Genomic DNA, 8,038 nt, shown 5'->3' with positions numbered 1-8,038 from the left:
GGGCATGAGAAGGGGTTGTGAGGGGAAGATAGACCAGCCACGATTGAACGATGGAATAGGCTTAATGGGCCGAATGGCTTAATTCTGCTCCTATAACATGAACTTAAGAACACCAAATGCAGTTCTTATAAATTTGTTTGAGATATGTTTATGTCTGCGATCCTGGCTCCAGTCCGAAACCAAAATCAGTGATGACACAAGAAACTGCAGCTGCTGCAATCTTGAGCAAAACACAAACTGCTGGAGGAAGCCTGCAGGTCAGGCAGCAATCTGGGGAGCAAATTGGACAGATGACGTTTTGAGTCAGCACCGTTCTTCAGACGGATAGGAGAGAAAGCCAGAAAGGAATTGTGGGGAAGGGACAAAGTCTGGCAAGTGATTGGTGGATGTAATAGGTCATGTAATAGGAGCAGAAGTAGGCCTTTCAGCCCATCAAGTCTGCTCCACCATTCAACCATGGCTGATCTATCTCTCCCTCCTAACCCCATTCTCCTACTTTCTCCCCATAACCCCTGACACCTGTACAGTTCTTCTTTATATCGAGTCCACATCACAAGATTCGAAAGGGCGGCACGGTAGCGCAGCGGTAGAGTTGCTGCTTTACAGCGAATGCAGCGCCGGAGACTCAGGTTCGATCCTGACTACGGGTGCTGTACTGTAAGGAGTTTGTACGTTCTCCCCGTGACCTGCGTGCGTTTTCTCCGAGATCTTCGGTTTCCTCCCACACTCCAAAGACGTACAGGTTTGTAGGTTAATTGGGTGGGTAAATGTAAAAATTGTCCCTAGTGTGTGTAGGATAGTGTTAATAGTGTTAGTGTGCGGGGATCGCTGGGCGGCGCAGACTTGGTGGGCCGAAAAGGCCTGTTTCCGCGCTGTATATATATGATATGATATGATATGATAATACCACATTTGCAGGTGATATGGTTGGAGTTGTACCTGGAGTTGTACTCCAAATTTGAGGAAGGATATTCTTGTTATTGAGGGCGTGCAGCCTAGGTTTACTAGGTTAATTCCCGGAATGGCGGGACTGTCATATGTTGAAAGACTGGAGCGACTAGGCTTGTATACACTGGAATTTAGAAGAATGAGAGGGGATCTTATTGAAACGTATAAGATTATTAAGGGGTTGGACACGTTAGAGGCAGGAAACATGTTCCCAATGTTGGGGGAGTCCAGAACCAGGGGCCACACAGTTTAAGAATAAGGGGTAGGCCATTTAGAACTGAGATGAGGAAAAACTTTTTCGGTCAGAGAGTTGTTAATCTGTGGAATTCTCTGCCTCAGAAGGCAGTGGAGGCCAATTCTCTGAATGCATTCAAGAGAGAGCTAGATAGAGCTCTTTTTTTTAAGATAAATTTTTATTGGAGATAGGTACATAACCTGTTTACATCTTTACAGTCATACATTTTTAAATTGATAATATTGTCAATTATTATTATATTGTCTCCAATACCTTTTGCCCCTTTTTTTTTTTTAAACTAGATAGAACTAAAGAAATAGATGAAGTAAAGAAAGAAAAGAGAGAGAAGAAAAATAAAAACAAAAACAAAAACAAATTATAAAGATAAGGAAAAAGTTAGTTAAAGAAGAATGGAGAAATTTATTAAAATAACAAAAACTTCATTCGAGATATATTCGTACATTTCAAAGTATAGCATTTCATCCATTCTTTAGTCCGAGTGCTAGTCAGGTTCCTGTGCTGAACCATTCTGACCCTTTAAGTAATCAATAAAAGGAGACCATGTTCCAATGAATAATTCCTGTTTGTCCAACAGGGAAAATCTGATTCTTTCCACGTTTAAGGTCTCCGTCATTTCTATAATCCACATTTTGATTGTGGGGGCCGTAGGGCCTTTCCAAAATTTTAGAATTAATTTTTTTCCTGTTATTAAACTATAATCCATAAAGTTTCTTTGTGTTGTTCTAAATGTTTGATTTAATTCTAATATTCCGAGTATAATTAATTTTGGATCTGGGTCCAATTGTGTGCTGGTTACTTTAGATATTATGCTAAAAATATTTACCCAGAATTTTTTAATTTTTATACAGTTTGCAAACATATGAAATAATGTAGCTTCTAAATGTTGACATTTATCACATTTAGGTGAGATATGTTGGAAAATTTTATGTAGTTTTGTTTTTGAATAGTGTAACCTATGTATTACTTTAAATTGTATTAGAGAATGTCTGGCGTTTAGTGAACACTGATGTATATGTTGCAAACTTTCTTCCCAAGTTTCTTTCGTAATTACTTGGTTTAATTCTTTTTCCCATTTTTGTCTGTATAAGTCCGTGGAGGGAATGTCACTGTCTAATAAGATATTATATATATAAGATATTAATTTTTCTGTATTAGGATGTTTGTTCCAACATTCATCAAGAATTTCTGAATTTCTAAATCGAAAATTTTGGGAGTTCGATTTTACATAATCTCTAAGTTGAAGATATCTGAAATAATCATTTCCACGAAGACCATAAGTCTGTTGCAACTCCTGAAATGTCAGAAAGGAGCCTTCCTTATAAAGTTGTCCCATATTTTTAATTCCATAATCCTTCCATTGTGTAAAACCCCCGTCTACCCATGAAGGCTTAAACAAAGGATTATTCACAATTGGAAGAAAAAGTGATAAATTATCTAATTTTAATGTCTTTTTTAATTGTTTCCAAATTCGTATAGTACTAAATATTATAGGGTTTTCCCTATAAATTTTTTTGTTTAATTTAGACGTAGCAAATAATATCGAACCAATATCAAAAGGTAAACAATCTTCCTTTTCCATTTTTAACCAGTCTGGTTGATGATCTATTTCTTCCAACCAGAAATTCATATTTTTAATATTAACTGCCCAGAAATAAAACAAAAAATTGGGTAAAGCCAGGCCTCCATTTATTTTTGATTTACACAAGTGTCTTTTGTTTATCCTATGATTCTTATAATCCCAGATAAAATCATTAACAATAGAGTCCAATTTTTTTTTAAAGTTTTTTGTCAGATATATCGGAATTGTCTGAAAAAGGTATAATATTTGCGGTAAAAAAATCATTTTTATGGCATTAATTTTGCCAACCATTGAGATAGGGAGTGTTTTCCAATATTGAATATTCTTATGTAGTTTGTTCAGTAATGGGGGGAAATTTGCTTTAAATAATGATGTATATATCTTAGTTACATAGATACCTAAATATTTAAATTTTTCATTTACTATTTTAAATGGAAATTGTTGTATTATCTGTTAGATAGAGCTCTTAAGGATAGCGGAGTCAGGGGGTATGGGGAGAAGGCAGGAACAGCCATGATCACATTGAATGGCGGTTCTGGCTCGAAGGGCCGAATGGCCTCCTCCCGCACCTATTGTCTATTGTCTATTGTCCAGGTGAGGTGGGTAGAGTGAGTGGAGTAGAGTGGGTAGAGTGAGTGGAGTAAGTAACAAAGGCCAGAGCTGAAAATGGGGAGAAAAGAATAAGGAGAAAAAAAGAGGAGTAAAATGCAAAGCCGAATTTAAGGATGTGGATGGACGGAAAAGGAAAAGGAAAAAGAATGAATGAATGAATGAATGAATGAATGAATGAATGAATGAATGAATGACTGAATGAATGAATGAATGATTGATTGAATAAGTTTATTGGCGAAGTATGCATATACAAGGAATGTGCCTTGGTGCTCTGCTCACAAATGACAACACAAACATACAGTTAACAGTTAAGAATAAAGCACCAACAGATCAAAACAATAAGGATACACCATTACGGTCTAAACATGTGGCACTGTAATCGCTGTAAAGCAGCAACTCTACCGCTGCACCACCCAAAAGTTACTCCAACATTTTGTGTCTATTTTCTATGAAAAACCACACATGTACAACTCAAGCTGTCAAGCAGGGCAGGGTCTGCCTCCCTGCGGAGAGTTGGGAGTCAGCCTCCTTCGCAATCTGCTGCTGCAGGAAACACCAGGATCCCGTGCAAATGGACAGCGCTCTCAACGCACGGTAGATCTCGACGCTAGCTATTATATAGCACACGTTGGAACATCTGTAACCATGTGGAAGCCCCTTTCAAAGACTGACGGGCAGCAACATTCGAAAGCTTGGTGCGTTGCAATAAACGGTGGGGAATTTAGAAGACTGAGGGGGGGTCTTATAGAAACATATAAAATTCTTAAGGGGTTGGAGAGGCTAGATGCGGGAAGATTGTTCCCGATGTTGGGGGAGTCCAGAACCAGGGGTCACAGCTTAAGGATAAGGGGGAAGTCTTTTAGGACCGAGATGAGAAAACATTTCTTCACACAGAGAGTGGTGAGTCTGTGGAATTCTCTGCCACAGAAGGTAGTTGAGGCCAGTCCATTGGCTATATTTAAGAGGGAATTAGATGTGGCCCTTGTGGCTAAAGGGATCAGGGGGTATGGAGAGAAGGCAGGGACAGGTTACTGAGCTGGATGATCAGCCATGATCATATTGAATGGCGGTGCAGGCTCGAAGGGCCGAATGGCCTACTCCTGCACCTATTTTCTATGTTTCTATGTGTGGGTGTGGGTGGGGTATTGGTGAAAGGTTTTAACAAGGAAGGTTGGGATCAGGTTAAGTGGGTGGGGGACGGCTGCCAGTAGCTTGTAGCAGTTGTAGAAGTGATAAGCCTATAGGATCTGGGGGCTGAGAGCACAGCTCCATCAACACTGACGAAGCTTGGTAGCATCCAAGCAATGACACTGAATGTTGGCAGCCGGGTGGCGCTGCAGTAGAGGTGCTGCCTTACAGCGCCCAAAAGTTACTCCAGTGGGTGTTTCTAAAGCAGAGATTGATAGGTACTTGATTAGTAAGAGCGTCAAAGGTTACGGGGAGAAGGTTGTGAGGGAAAAATAGATTGGCCATGAACAATGCGGCACGGTAGCGCAGCGGTAGAGTTGCTGCTTTACAGCGAATGCAGCGCCGGAGACTCAGGTTCGATCCTGACTACGGGTGCTGCACTGTAAGGAGTTTGTACGTTCTCCCCGTGACCTGCGTGGGTTTTCTCCGAGATCTTCGGTTTCGTCCCACACTCCAAAGACGTACAGGTATGTAGGTTAATTGGCTGGGTAAATGTAAAAATTGTCCCTAGTGGGTGTAGGATAGTGTTAATGTACGGGGATCGCTGGGCGGCACGGACTTGGAGGGCCAAAAAAAAAGGCCTGTTTCCGGCTGTATATATATGATATGATATGATATGATGATATAACAAATGGCGAAGCAGGCTCAATGGGCTAAATGGCTAATTCTGCACCTGTGTCTTACTTGTCTAAGGAAATGACTGCTCTCTCTCTCTCTATGGACCAGTGATGTTGCCGGTAACAGCAACGGGCGTCATCTCTGTCACTGCAAATATGATTGTACTATACACCGATAAGCCAAAACATTATGACCAATGACAGGTTTAAGTGAATAACATTGATTATCTTGTTACAATGGCACTTGTCAAGGGGTGGGATATATTAGGCAGCAAGTGAACAGTTAGTTCTTGAAGTTGATGTGTTGGATGCAGGAGAAATGGGCAGGAGTAGAGACCTGAGTGACTTTGACAAGGGCCAAATTGTTATGGCCAGACAACTGGGTCAGAGCATCTCTGAAACGGCAAGGCTTGTGGGATGCACCCGGTGAGTACCAGTAGTGGTGAGTACCTACAGACGGTGGTCCGAGGAGGGACAAACCACAAACCGGCGACAGGGTGTTGGGCGCCCAAGGCTCATCGATGTGCGAGGGCAACGAAGGCTATCCTGTCTGGTCCGAACTGACAGAAGGTCAACTGTGGCACAAGTCACAGAAAATTTTAATGGTGATCACGGGAGGAATGTGTCACAATACACAGTGCATCGCGCCCTGCTGCGTATGGGGCTGCATAGCCGCAGACTGGTCAGAGAGCCCATGATGACGTAATGTTTTGGCTCATCAGTGTATGTGGATCACCCAACAACATCTAATGGTACATCTGACTCTGGAATATAACAGTGCTTCAGGTTATTGTGTTAGATTTTGCAACAGGGAAGAGAACTCTGATTCTAGGACTGCACCTCATCTTTACATCTCCCGCTCTCCATCTCTATGACACAGTTCAGTTCAGCCTTCAGGAGGTCTCGGTCCAGTACGTCACCCATTCCTTCTCTCCAGAGATGCTGCCTGTCTCGCTGAGTTACTCCAGCATTTTGTGTCTATCTTTGACCAAATATCTACACGGTTCTGCTCGCATTTCAAACAACATGCTCCACACTGGCAGCCTCCCATTGGGGATAGAGTTCTTCTTGGGTAGAAAGTGTTCTTATTCTGCATTCCCACTTCTAACGAGGCATTTCCAAATGCCCAGTAAAGCTTTCTCTGCTCTGTCACGTCACATGGCCTTGTGGTCACAATGTTTGCAGCAATGGTCTGACACACACCACACCGGCAATGGAGTACTCCCAATGCTATTGCCAAATTGGGGAGAGCAACTCATCTCAATAGACAATAGACAATAGACAATAGACAATAGGTGCAGGAGTAGGCGATTCGGCCCTTCGACCCAGCACCGCCATTCACCGTGATCATGGCTGATCATGCACAATCAGTACCCCGTTCCTGCCTTCTCCCCATATTCCTTGACTTTGCTATCAGTAAGAGCTTTATTTAACACCCTGCTATCATTCAGAGCTCTATCTCAAGCTGTCCTTGAAAGGGAATTGGGAACCAGAGGACTTAGGTTTAAGGCGAGAGGGGCAAGACTTAAAGGAAACCTTCCTCACTCAGAGGATGGTGGGTATATGGAACAAGCTGCCTGAATTTGGGCACTGGGCAGCGCAGTGGCACTACGATAGAGTTGCTACCTTGCAGCGCCAGAGACCCGAGTTCGATCCTGACTATGGGTGCTGGCTAAAGGGAGGTTTGTACGTTCTCCCTGTGACCATGTGGATTTTCTCCGGGTGCTCCGGTTTCCTCCCACACTCCAAAGACGTACAGGTTTGTAGATTAATTAGCTTTGGTAAATTGACCCCAGTGTGTATGTAGCGCTAGTGTGATCACTGGTTGGCGAGGACTCGGTGGGACGAAGGGCCTGTTTTCACGCTCTAACTAAAATTAAGTAAAGGAGGTAATTGAGGCAAATACTATTTCAGCATTTAAATGACACTTGGACAGGTACATCAGTGGGAAAGGTTCAGAGGGATATGGGCGAAACGCAAGCAAGTGGGACCAGTTCAGATGCAACATCTTGACCGGAATGGCCGAGTTGGGCCAAAGGGCCTGTTACTGTGCTGTATGACTCTGTAAGATGAAAACCTCAAACTTCAAAATTAAATTCTGAGTGAAATGTAACACAAAATTAAAACGTTGCTAAAAGAGTTTGCTGCAACGAAGACTCTGCAACCAGTCACTACACTGGAGGCAACAGTTTTGGTCTCCTAATCTGAGGAAAGACATTCTTGCCATAGAGGGAGTACAGAGAAGGTTCACCAGATTGATTCCTGGGATGGCAGGACTTTCATATGAAGAAAGACCGGATAGACTTGCTGGAATTTAGAAGATTGAGGGGGGATCTTATAGAAACTTACAAAATTCTTAAGGGGTTGGACAGGCTAGATGCAGGAAGATTGTTCCCGATGTTGGGGAAGTCCAGAATAAGGGGTCACAGTTTAAGGATAAGGGAGAAGTCTTTTAGGACCGAGATGAGAATTTTTTTTTTCACACAGAGAGTGGTGAATCTGTGGAATTCTCTGCCACAGAAGGTAGTTGAGGCCAGTTCATTGGCTATATTTAAGAGGGAGTTAGATGTGGCCCTTGTGGCGAAAGGGATCAGGGGGTATGGAGAGAAGGCAGGTACGGGATACTGAGTTGGATGATCAGCCATGATCATATTGAATGGCGGTGCAGGCTCGAAGGGCCAAATGGCCTACTCCTGCACCTATTTTCTATGTTTCTATGTAACACTAAGCTTGATTAGGTAAACAGCCATTCAGCCCTGTCATTTGTATAAGCTTCATCCAGTATCCAGGTTAGGACGCAATGTTCATCTGGAAAGGAGAAATGAGAAGAAATTGGAT

The 8,038-nt window shown here is 42.5% G+C and overlaps 1 protein-coding gene across 1 annotated transcript in view; it reads right to left on the bottom strand.

Annotated features, from left to right (window-relative positions):
• Positions 1-2,102: 2,102 nt before the first annotated feature.
• Positions 2,103-8,038, bottom strand: part of LOC144602948 (uncharacterized) — an 80,013-nt gene continuing 74,077 nt past the window's right edge. Inside the window, exon 14 of the mRNA XM_078416070.1 lies at positions 2,103-8,008. The gene's annotated coding sequence lies outside the window, so the exon portion shown is untranslated. The remainder of the gene's footprint in view (positions 8,009-8,038) is intronic.

This window comes from Rhinoraja longicauda, chromosome 19 (assembly GCF_053455715.1).
Source record: "Rhinoraja longicauda isolate Sanriku21f chromosome 19, sRhiLon1.1, whole genome shotgun sequence".
Lineage (NCBI taxonomy): Eukaryota > Metazoa > Chordata > Chondrichthyes > Rajiformes > Arhynchobatidae > Rhinoraja > Rhinoraja longicauda.
This window is presented reverse-complemented; position numbering and strand designations above follow the sequence as displayed.